The sequence below is a fragment of the Astatotilapia calliptera genome, chromosome 16 (genome assembly GCF_964374335.1).
Source record: "Astatotilapia calliptera chromosome 16, fAstCal68.1, whole genome shotgun sequence".
Classification (NCBI taxonomy): Eukaryota; Metazoa; Chordata; class Actinopteri; order Cichliformes; family Cichlidae; genus Astatotilapia; species Astatotilapia calliptera.
The window spans coordinates 35,442,041-35,454,914 of record NC_137437.1 but is presented as its reverse complement, the minus strand read 5'-3'; the positions used below and the strand labels follow the sequence as shown (position 1 = coordinate 35,454,914).

Below are 12,874 nucleotides of genomic sequence, written 5' to 3'. Positions count from 1 at the left end.
ACAGTAAACTGTTGTACACAAAAATCTGGGGCGCTGCTGCAGCCGTGGAGGTTCTGGGAGATGTGCCGCTCTCCTCGGTTTTTGGTTAACGCGATATTAACCTAAAGGAATTTCATGGATGAAAGGGAGGCTTGCAGGGGGATATTTTCTTCCTTTTTTACTGTGTTTAATCTTAATGACCCTTCACACACACTCTTCACTCAGCCGTTACTGTTAACACAGGACGGGCTCTGATTTATAGGTCGTGCTGTTTATCCTGCAGAAACGTCCATTTGCCTCATGTGAGAAAGTCATGCACAGTGTGTAAAGTTATATGACAGATGCCTTTTGTGACTCCAGCACTCGTCCTCCTGTTTGCAGATGCATTAGTTTTATGCAGACCTCACACACGTACGCACAGAGGCGACTGCTTGTCCGTGTTGTGTTATTGTTTGGTTACATGCCAAAGAAAACTAATGCTGGCATGAATCTAACAAACTAAAGCAAACTAAAAGCTCAGTAAACGAGCACTTCTCCCAAAAGTTCAGGACAGAACGATCCAAACTGAAATATTCAGTCTGCACGGAAGCTTGTTTTCTCCACTGAGGAAATAAGCAGTTTTTGCCATTTATAAGTCAGAATTTCAAGTTATTATGTCAAAATATTAACAGAGAAAATATTGAGAAAATAACTTTCAAGTTATTAAGTCAAAAATTTGTGATAATGGGCTGAAATTTGGACTTATAGATGGAAAACACTGCTTCTTCTTTCATAATTCTTTAATCTGACAAGACGACTAAAGAAACATCCTGATGTACCTTTAATGGGACGGAGGGCGTGCTCGCAAACATTACTACTATAGTTATTCTGAGGTTGTACGAGTAAAACAATAAAGAGACTGTGGGTTTGAAGTCTCGCAAACTAATTACACTGTGATGAATTTGTCTTGGAACAACAAGCAGCATCTGAATGCCGCCTTGTCTCCTTGACTGATTATCCTCAACAACCTTCCCTTTCATCCATCATACGTCTTTATGGTTTCTTTGGGGAATCGTTTCTGTGTGTGCGACGTGTTTGTGTGTATCTGTGAGTCTCTCTGTGCGTACACATGTGCGGGGCAGTGGGTCGGTGAGTGCACGCGTTTGTGTGTCAGAAGGGGTGTGGTCAGGCAATTAACCAGCTGTGCTAACGATCATCTCACTGCAGAATCACACAATGTTTTACAGCGCCATACAGCGCTTTACTGCCTTTGTTGTCAGGGTGATATAGTATTCTCAACCATAAAGTGCTGATACTGGGTGATTGTTTTGGCCTCTCCAGGCTAGCTCTTTTTTATACACGCACACACACACAATGCAAATTCCCTCTCTCTATCCTTTACTCTCACACACACATATGCACACATCACATTTCTTTTATGGCTTCTGTCTTTTTTATGGCCAGTGTCTACTGGTCTGCCCCGGGACCAATCTCAAGCCGTAGATCTCCCTTATCATAAAATGAGTGTGGTGTGGAGTAAGACTGCGTTGGCCTTGCTGGAAATCCTCAATCTCCTCTGCAGATACAACAAACCTCTACAACTCACTCTGTCAAAGGATGGCAGGAACAACATAACAGGGACCAAAGTTTGGCCGTGTCAAGGACGTTCTCCGAGTCATTTCCTTTGTTGTTTCCTTTAGTTTTACTGAAAATGAAAAGGGACGTGCTGCAGCTGCGGCAGCCATACTAACAAGAACCCAAAGTGCACAAATGCCATGCACATTATGTTATTTAAGCAATCTTGCACAGAAAACCAGACAGATAAGTGCTCATGGCTTGGATTTAGCGCAGGGCTTATCTGCAGAAACCCGATGCTTCTGACAGGACTCTGCATGAAGTCAGACAATGTCTCCAATTCCTCACATAAAAGCACAAAGATGAAACTTTAGCAAAGACCACCAAAAGCCTGATAAACACATTCTTCTGTCAGACTCAACTAAAACGAATCAGTTCGGATCAAAGGGCTTACCCCGTGTTTGTTGAGGGTTTGGCGAGGACCACCAGAGCAAGGTGCCGACCATGAGACATGGAGCACGGCGATGGGGGTTTGCATGAGTGCAGAAACATGCAGGTTAGTATTGGTCATGATGATAACTTGTGACCTGATGTATTGTTTACAATATACTGCAACTATTGAAAACTGCAGCATGATCATAGAAGTATCATAACCCTGGGGAGGAAGTTTAATAACCAAAAACATCTCTTATAATGTCACTACAATTACAGGTTACAATTTTATGTTTATAACTGAAATGACTAAATTGTGCATTATGATTGGCCGACTCTGTTAAGATTGTACGAGCATGTTTTCACAAGGAAGCCAGAACCCAACATAGCAAAAAACCTGCGTAGCTCTCATGGGCTAAAGAACAAAATGTGAAATCTCTGACCCGGCCAAGTATGCGCTCTGACTTGAATCCAATTCAACACCTTTGGAGGATTGTAAAGTGGTGCGCACCGTGCAAAAAAACCTCCCTCCAGCAACGAGGAGCAGAAAAATCTGCCAAGAAAGGCAAAACATCTGCATCCAGCGACGTAAAAAAACATTAAAATGAAAAGGAAGTGTGGATCTGCTGCTTAAATAGGAATATTTTGTTCTTGCGTTTTATATCAATCGTGTCATTTGGAGGTTTGTTAACACAACCGAAACACAAAGGATAGCTGTCTCCTTGGTAACAGCATACAGGGTGTCTAACTGGTGGAATAATAAACTTCCAGACCAGTTTGACAAATAGATGCATAATGAGATCAAGTAAAAATATGTCATGACAGTTTTATTTCTGTATGTGATTTTTTTATTTATTATAACACTCGGTTATAGCTGCTGCTGCAATAAGTGTGAAGAACAGGTGCTATAATGAACTTTGCCATTATAAAGAGACATTATGAGAGAAATCTTTAAATAGAGGTTTACAGCAGTTTCACCTGTGAGGTGGCAGAAACATCTACATCCTGCAGGTAAATGTTATCACGCTGACCTCTGAAATTAAAGGTTGTTCATTTTTGTGAGCATTTAAAGGCAAATGAAGGGACAACAACTGAAAAATAACATAAAATCACTGCAAGCATCATGAATGATCTTTTATTTGCATGACTCTAAACTTGAATCAGTAAGTATAAACAAAAGCTGCCATGTTGACTGTGAAATAATACGTTGTAAGAACTCCAATCTCACACAAAACCCTCTTCTTCACACGTAAGCACACACTCGCAAAGCACAGCGGGCCCCCCAACAGCAACAAATGCTCCCCCTAACAAACCATTAGAGCAGCATAAGCACCGCCATAAACGAACCCTGGTGGTAACATCAAGAAAAGTTTGCTGACAAGGAGCTCGTTAATGTTGTTTGTTGACTTCGTGTTGATGTTGTTTACTGTCCACTGTATCTGCTGCGCACATTAAAAAGAAGTTATACGTCAAATTATTCCCTTCCCCACTCGCTCTTTCCACAAGCAGCCGTGGACATTAATGTGTATTTGTGCAGGCGATCGTGTGCTTGAAATGTGCGAAACAGAGTGATGGCGTTTTTGTCTACGCGTGTGTGTGCATTAGTGTGTGCGTTGGTGTGCGTGCGCGCTCCTGCCTGGGCATTCTGGTGCATGGATTTTTGCGTGCACGCCTTTCTGCCTGCGTGTATTTTCAGGCCGCGTTTGTGTGCGTGTGCACGTGTGCTGCGCGGGGTCTTAATTAATCTCTGTCATTAATAATTTAATCATGGCTTTTTGTTTAATAAACAGTTTGGCAGTGATGTATTGCGGCTGGGTCAGGTAATTTGATTGGCGGTGGAAATGAGCTGGGTATGCATATGTCTCTCTCTCTCGCTCTCTCTCCTCTCTCTGAGATATTACTGCTGGCATTCAGGACCGGCGAGTGTGCGCACACACAACAGGGGGAGGGCAATTACGCTAAGATGCCATAATGATCAGTGATGGATGTAGAGAGAGCACATTTCGGCTAATGGAATAACACTGGAGGAGGAAAAAAACAGCAAAGAAAAATTTCAGAATTACTTTATATTACAAAGTACATTTCCATCAATGTCTCCTCAACTATTATTAAGGTGCCCAAAATGGGGTTATGTGCTTTTCCTCCTGTGTGCTCCCTGCTCTGCCCCAGTACATTTAATGAGGCCGAGTTCGAGGCTATTCCCAGCTGCAACACTAGATGGCACTGTTGAATAGTCTGCGTCAATCTGCAGCTCTCCCAGTGACGTTTCACTTCTTCCTCTCTGATTTAATCTACTTTCTGTTCTTCCATCATTCCCGTCTTCTCATTTAGTTTCACACACCTGCAGTTAATGTGTTTATTCACGAGTAGCATGAACAGGACAGGAATGCACTGCTGGTCAGTGTAAGTAATCTTACACTCATGTTTTTAGTAAGCACAGTACATCTAACCAGCCTGTTTAGAAGAATCCCAGAGTCTAACAGTTACAATTTGAAGTGTTGCATCGAAGAATTATGAAGAGTGTTTTTGCAGAATCTGTGCAGTTTAGCAGGGTTTCTGACTTTTGCTGCCTAACCACTCTATTACAGCTTACAGCTCAGACGGGCGTGCTGTGGCTTTGTCCGTCTGGTCCGTGGGGATCCAGAGCTGTATTATATATATAAGCCACTGTGCAGATTTTGTGTACATTCTTTTGCGAGTTGTGCACAGACCATACTGTAAGTGTGTAACGACTGTGAGTATAAGGATTAGGATTTATTGTACTGGTAGCAGCAGTCTGTGTGTATTTTGTGGGATCTGTTTTTGTGGCAGCACAACAAGCACTACCACATGTTAGCGTTTGTCTAATTTTGTTCTCTTAGGGCCAAAAGAAGCACAAAGGATTTGAGGAAACATGCAACAAGTTCCCTGCAAACCTTTTAGCTGAGCATTGCACGTCTTGTCAAGCCCCTGAAAGTGTCAAGGTGTTTTAAATTTCCAAAAATATATAAAAACCCATAATTTAATACGAACAGCATGGGGATTAAAAATCTGCTTCAATAGATCCTGATATTATATAGGAGCAGACACAGTTTTCCACCTAAACTCCATCAAAGGTACTCGATGGAGTTAAAGGCTGATCTTCCCAAATAATCTTACACACAGCCTCAAATGTTTGTATGCAGGTAGACAGACAGGTATGTGCTAATGCATGCGGTCCACACTCGTATGTTTCTCTGTTTATTTTCCTGTTCTTCTCTGTTTGTCCAGAGAGTTTAAGACCCCGGCGACGGGAGGTCCAGCACCAGAGCGCTGTTACCTCCTGCTGTGTAGAGATGAAGCCTCTGTGATTTCAAACACTGTAAGAACGTCTTGTCTGTTGTTATTGTTTTGTTAAAGATGACCTTAAGTGTTTTGAAAAGCATCTAAAATGAAATTTATTTTTATTATTATCATACGTGTGTTCTTCATTTGGGTCGTCTTTTCGGACGACTCATAGCTGTTAAACACTATTTCAGCTGGAAATGAAATATGAATGCTAAATTAAAGTGCGCAGCTTTAACTTGAATAGATTTATATCAATATTAATATAAATGTGTGGGAGACGTAACCCTTTAGTTCCCAGATTTCGTGGGTTTGCTGATAGCTCAGAGCTGATGAGAGTCAAAAGTTGGCATTTTGATTTAACCCATCATGGCTGCACAGCAGCGTTCGACGCCTCTGCAGTGTGGAGGCGTGCATGTTTACCTGTAATGACGATTCATTAGACCAATTCATTCAGCTTGCATGTGTAGTTAATGTTTGACAGACGAGATAGAAGACCGGAAATCAGGTCACAAACAAATCCAACGTGTGATAAAGATGAAATGAATGATTTAAGGAGATAAAAGCCAAAAGTTTCTGTCTCAGTCAGATCTCCACAAGCCACACAAGGAAAGGCTGGGCAGTTGTCCACTTTGCCCACTGCAGCCTGTTTATTATATACAGCAGATCAGCTGCTAATTACGTCAGAATTTGGTGTAAATACCATGAAAGCATGGAGGTTAGTGGTTTGGGTGTAAAAATGTGGGGAATAAACTCCATTCTATTCAATTGAATTCAATATTATTTATACAGCGCCAAACAATAGTCACCTCAAGGTGCTTTATATTGTAAGGTAGACCCTACAATAATACATACAGAGACAAACCCAACAATCATATGACCCCCTATGAACAAGCACTTTGGCGACAGTGGGAAGGAAAAACTCCCTTTTAACAGGAAGAAACCTCCAACAGAACCAGGCTCAGGGAGGGGCGGGGCCATCTGCTGTGATTGGTTGGAGTGAGAGAAGGAAGACAGGATAACTGGACCCTACAGAGGTTGCACAGGTAGTTCAGCTCCTCCAGGGTGGCGCATCAATGTGTACCGCAGCCAGAAGGTTTGCTGTGTGTCAGGAGCCAGGCTGTTACTCTACCGGGCCGTAGAACAGGGGTGGGCAATTCCAGGCTCCGAGGGCTGGTGTCCTGCAGGTTTTAGATCTCACCCTGGGTCAACACATGAGAATCACGTGATTAGTTAGTTACCAGGCCTCTGGAGAACTGCAGGAGCTAATTTAGCCATTTAAATCAGCTGTGTTGGTTCAAGGACACATCTAAAACCTGCAGGGACACCGGCCCTCGAGGCCTGGAGTTGCCCACCCCTGCTGTAGAAGATCCTAAACCCATCAGCAGCACTGGTATCTGCTCCTTTGTTCAAGGAGGAACAGGATGAGCAGCGCCAGAGCTGCAAAATGACCACCAGCAGGAAACTACCATGACTGACCCTGGCCACACAATAAGACACAGACTTCATGATGGTGGCCTGAGAGCCCAGCATCCTATCACAGCGCTCCTGAGAACTGCTGCTGACTTCATCCCATTACAACCACGGTGTACCATCTTCTGATGGCAGGATAACTTTACTGCTACACCAGCGATTTCAATATTGACATCAGTGACCTCGCAGTTAAAGAGCAGTGTACTGTTTAGATAAATGTATTTGACCATGAAGCACAGTGGCGCTGTCATCAGCACTGTGCTGTCACTGTTCTGAGCCTAATGTTCGCTGATTATTCTAAATTAGCTGTAGGTTTTGTGTCAACAGGTGGGATGTGCTCCACCTGTAGCCCCATTTTCCATGTTCGAATTCTCTGGATTGTTTAAAGTTTGGCTCATTTCCTGTGTTACACCAGTGTTACTGTGACAACAGGAAACACACTCAGCTTCAGTAGAAGTTACATCATTAACTCTGCGTTTACTTCCTGTTATGAGTCTGAAGCCATTTAATTCATTTAACACACTTCCAAGTAGGAATGAGTGAGCTTTGACCGCTTCCTGTTGTCTCAAATTGGACATGCACATCAAACTATGATTGTAGCACTATCTGCTGCACTAAGCACACACTCTCCTCCTGCTGGCTGAAAACGTTTGGAGGGCTTGGAGAAGTGTATGTGTTCGCAGTGCCCTCCATATAGCTTTACTTGACAATGTGCCAGCAGGTGTACACTCAAAAAGAGGAGAGTACGTATGGAAGCACTTCTCACTTTAAGGCCGGATTGATTTGATTCCTTATCTGCAGTTGCGAAATCAGCCATGTTAGTTTTTCTTCCGCCATTAAACAAAGAAACCAAACTTTTATTTTCCCACTTTTTTCTCTACATTTAAGGTCAGCCAGATTAATTCTGAGTGCACGGACTTGCAGCAGTATATGTCTTAGTAGAATATCTTGCTATTTCTGAGTCCCGTGATATTTAAGGAGCACCGAGCGCACTGATTTCCAGATTGCACTCTGAAACATTTGCTTCCCTTTGCACAAAGACACAGGAAAGATAAATGTTTTAAAAGCACAAAGCAAAGCATCACAGGGTCAGTGCTTTCTCTCCACAGAACTCCCCCATTCTTCAGTTTAGATAAAGATTTCATGACTGCACATAGAAGTGCATTACAATAGTCCGAGTGCCCTATATTTTCAGCCTGAGCGGTTCTGCTGTAATTGACCCATGCCCTACTACACGGGACCACTGCTCTTAGTCTTATAGGTGCAGTATACAGTACTCAGCACTCATGTACAGTTTGAGTTGTGCGACAATTCAAAGTGTTTTTTTACAGTAAACTGTTAACTATAAATCCACCAAGTGAAGAATTCGAGTGGGTTGTCCACTAATATGAAGGTCGATGATTCAATTTCCAACTCCTCACATGAAGACGAGTCCTTGGGCAAGACACTGAAAAGGTTTTAAAAAACTACCTGATGTGTACGTGTAGACAGCGAGAGTGCTTTATGTATACAATCAAAGTGCCCTGTGGGTATGTGTGTGGATGCGGCTGGTAGTGTAAAGTGCTTTGAGTGGTCAATAAGATTTGAAAAATGCTCTACAAATGCGGTCCATTTGCCTTTTTCTGCTATTCGTGTCCAAATTCGAATGTTTTCCATCCTTGATATTGAGTCAACATTTACTTTCCGCTTGAAAAGCATCAGTAAAATGTTGCTGCGTTCATCATTTACAGATCCCACCAGCTATTGTCAGCTCGATTTTACATCTTGTACCGCATTAATTCAAAGAATGCATCAGTATTACGCACGCGTCTCAGTCCTCTTTATCTTATCAGTCCATTTTTCCTCAGGACGGGCTCTTAATTGCAGCAAGTGCAGTAGATTTGCTATCCACGGCATCTGCGTGGAGAAATTTAAAGGCCAAGTGGGACATCAAATCCCCCGAGTGTGTTCTGGGTCTGTTCTGGGAACTCTTCCCAGTTAGACATCCCGTGAAAGCTCCACGGGGAGGTGCCTGCGAGGCATTCAAACCTAGTGCCCAGACTCTTTGCCGGCTTGTTTTAACCAAGACGTGACTTTTAGTCTGCAGTTACCGCGTCTTTGATTGCTGAGTCTGTGTGATAGGCAGCAAGAAAACAGTAAACAAAGTCTTTCTCACAGTCAAATCAGCACTAATTTTGATGTTAAATAACACTGCTTAAAAGCTTCCATCGTTAGGGCCAATAGCTGCTTTTCTTTCTGTACTCGTCAGAGCTGAACAGATTAAGTGACACATTCTTCCCTCGAGAGCGTCGACTGCTTTGTTAAACACGTGATTAATAAGACACACAGTGTGCTGCAGTTTTGGTTTGACGGTGCTGATGATGCAGAACTTACACAAACTGATACACATATATTTTCTTTCCACATAAATTGTTTGTTTTTTTCCTGAATCTTCAAGAGGATTAGACACAATTATTTTAAAATGCGTGCCTCTGTGTGAAACATGCTGTTTGAGTCGATGTTTTTGTGTGTAAACGCTCATTTATGTGCGCACAGCACTGCGAGACTGTACTCGAGTTTGTGTGTGTCTGTCAGAAAGGCTCATTAGCTGGTGGATTCACAGTTGTAGGTATACAGAGAGGGTCCACTGTCCCTCTGGAGAGAACGACTGAACAGATGTTTACTGTGAAGAAACTGTGCAATAAAACAGGACAGGACAAACAGCTGAAAACACACACAGCAGAAAAACATTTACACAGAAATGTGTAATGACAAGAAAAGCAGAGAGGAAACCATCACAAACACACAAACATGATGTAGCCTGCGATCGTTACCATCCACATTTTAACATTTTGCTAAAGCATCAGGTCACGAGTGAGAAGTGAAAAGATGTAGAGTGAATGGATGAATGCCTCGTCACATATAACTGGTTACTGTCATGGTTGTGTATCTCCAACACATTTGTGAAGACAATTATAGACTGAGAGACACATTAACCCTTTAAAGCCCATCATAGAACCAAGTCCGCCAGAGTTTATCTTCATATTTTCACATACTGTAGTCCCATTTCTGGGAGCATTTCAAGTTGCTAAATATCAATACAGCTGTTATATCTCAAATTTTAATAGTATGTTTGCATTAAGCCCAGAGTAACTACATAAATTGCAATAAAAGTGCAATAGACTACAAAGAAATTAAAATTTGTTTTTGTTTTGTTTTGTTTACACATATTTCAGAGGTTTATCCCTCAGAACTGTAAATGCAAAAAAAATTGCACAAAACAAATTTCCAACAGTGTCTTCAAAGTTACATTTTTGAGAAGGAGCAATTTTTATAAACTGCAGGAAAAACAAAAATAAATATTTTGTGCAAAAGAAGAGAAACAAACAGCACGTGCATCAAAATAAACGGTTTCCAACAGTTCAGTGTGAGTTCTAAGCATTCTGGAAACTATACAGAAGGAATAACGTCAAACAGAACTTTTAAAAACACCAGTAAACCTTTGAAAGGCACCGTAGGGGAAAAAAACTACGTTTCCCACGAAAATGACGTCACTTCCGGTTTTCGCAGGTAATGGCGGATACGTGAGTTTGCACATTTATTTGTAGGAACATGGGAGGTGCTAACAGCCGATCGTATCAGCAAAGGGTGTTTGTGGATTATAATGTTTTTGCTGTTGCCAGCGCATATGTGGAAGGAAACTGCCACGACAAGTTGAATGCGACCTGGGACAAGTTGATTGCATCTTAAGTAAGTTTAACTCCTCTGGTTTCACGTGCAAACGCTTTATTGCGCCAGCTTATGTGGTTGCACTTCTGGGATTTAAAAATAGTTACACAAAACAGAGCATGCCCGCTCCAATAGACTGTGCTGTACAAAACTGAACTGTCGAGAAATTAAGAATATGCACAAACAAGGGAAAAGTTTGGGTAAAGATGGAAATATAATTTGGTACAGTCTAGATTAGTTACTGTCAAAACATTCCTTGGAAAGCAGAAGGAGCTGAGTATGATTCCCAAATGGTAGTAAAAGTAAAAATACAGAATATGTCAGTAAATAAGATCAGTCGTCTTTTTGGCTGCTGGCTTGTGTCAGTGTCACTACTAAGGAGGGTTTGCCAGAAGGTTTGCTGTGTCTCCCAGCACAATCTCAGGAGACAGGTGGTCACTCTGGGAGAGCTGGACAGGGCCATAGAAGACCCTAAACCCGTCAGCGGGACCGGTGTCTCCTCCTTTGTTCAAGGGGGAACAGGATGGGCACAGCCAGAGATACAAAACGACCTCCAGCAAGCCACAGGTGAGATACTGTGCTCACTGCCCGGCACCATTCAGCTCGACCGGCATTTACCAGAATTAGCAGGTCCACCATTGGCACCCTGTGCTTTTCACAGATGAGAGCAGATTCACCTGAGCATGTGTGAAAGACGCGGACGGGTCTGGAGAAGCTGTTAAGTGTAATGTGTTAGGGACCAAATCACGTAACTGTGGTCAGTGGAAACAAAACTCGGTTCAAAATCAGACCAAAGTGAAAAATTGTTTTCACACAGATTTTTAGGTGTTACCTTAATTTTTTGGCTACTCTTTCTTGTTGTTTCCTTCCATATATAAAAATCAAATATTGGAGAATCCCACCTTATTTAGTTTTTGGTAAAGTGGACCCAAACCTTAATTAATTCTTTTAGCTACAGGAGTTTAAAAAAGGAGGAAAACAACAGCAGAGGAAGAAAGAAGAGAACCTGAGACCGGAGCAAACGGATGGAAATATAAAAGGTGTAACAGGGCCGACATGGTTGGGAGGTCATGGGCAAGAAGGTGTTTCAGCAAGCATCCGGCTGTGGTGAGCGCCAGCATGGATCGAGTGGGACACAAAGCAATTCCCAGCAGGTGGAGCTTGTTGTGGAAAGAGGAGCCTGGGCTCTGTGCGGTGGTCGGTGATCCCTGTTTTATGGAGTTCCTCCCAGTGTGAACGCCACACAAAGGGACGGGACGGTTGTGTTCTGCATGACAAATAAAAAATAATACTGCTGTCGAGGGTTTACGTTCATCTCACTTGTTTTTATCTTTTATTATGAAAATTTTTATTGTATATGTCCAGCCATCCATTTTCTTACACTTGCAAGGTTGCAGGAGGCTGGAGCCTATCCCAGCTGGAGTGAGGACACACTGTGGACGGGTCACCGATCTGTGTCAGCGCTAACACAGGGAGACAGACAACCGCTCACTCTCACACAGTCACCAGTTAACCTGACCTAATTAACCTAATGCAAGTCTCTGGACTGCGAGAGGAAGCCGATGTACCTGGAGCTGACAGCCTGAGTTCGAACCCAGGACCTGCGTCTCGTGAGGCAACAGTGCAAATCACCACAACATGAACTCAAAGAGAAAAAAGAAATGTCCAGATATTTTTTTTCCTTCTAAAGAAGGAACTTTATAGACATAAACGACAGGTTGACACCGAGTGGAGGCGAATGTTACTGTGAAATAGAAAAACCTTCTCATTTTACTTATTTTTGGTTTTTCTATTGTTCTTTTTGATTTCTTTATTTATTCTATAGCTGACTTCATCTCTTACAGTGATGCGCAATAGAAAATATCACTGAACTGTAATTAAGGTTTCAAGGCTTGCTAAAAAGCTCATTCCGGACTTCATTAAACGTGTTATCAGGTCACGTAACTCTGAAGCACACCACAAAGAGAAGACAAGAAAATTAAAACTTTGTTAGCAATTTTAGATAATTAAACATCACGCATGCTGGGTCATGACAAGAGCCGGTCCTTTGTGCTCTGATTGGCTTAATCAGCTTTTGAAGTAGGAAATTACTCCTTCAGCGAGATTGTGTAATTTCTTAGAGTGTGAGGAGAATGGCTTAATCAAATATAATCAGAATAGAATAATTAGGACTTATCTACAGCGTAACGATACAATGGAATACTCTTTACAATGAGAAACAGCAGCTTATGGTTGTGCTTGTGGATGCATAAAAGGATCCCCTCGGTTGATGTGATGTAACCCGTCTCGTACCTGTTTTGGTGCTGAGCACAGTGGCAGTTTTTTTTGTAGAGAGATTCTCTTGATATTAAAAATCCACATGCAGAAAATAAGAAAAGGCGCAACAGAGCAAACAGTCGACACACACAGGCTGCAGGAGCGACAC

At 42.3% G+C, this 12,874-nt stretch overlaps 1 long non-coding RNA gene across 1 annotated transcript; it reads left to right on the top strand.

The window, feature by feature from the left end:
* Nucleotides 1–10,315: 10,315 nt before the first annotated feature.
* Nucleotides 10,316–12,466, top strand: LOC145420938 (uncharacterized). The gene is made up of 3 exons (XR_013902177.1): nucleotides 10,316–10,470; nucleotides 10,863–11,016; nucleotides 11,402–12,466. It is a non-coding gene; the product is annotated as an uncharacterized LOC145420938 (long non-coding RNA).
* The last annotated feature ends 408 nt before the right edge of the window (nucleotides 12,467–12,874 follow it).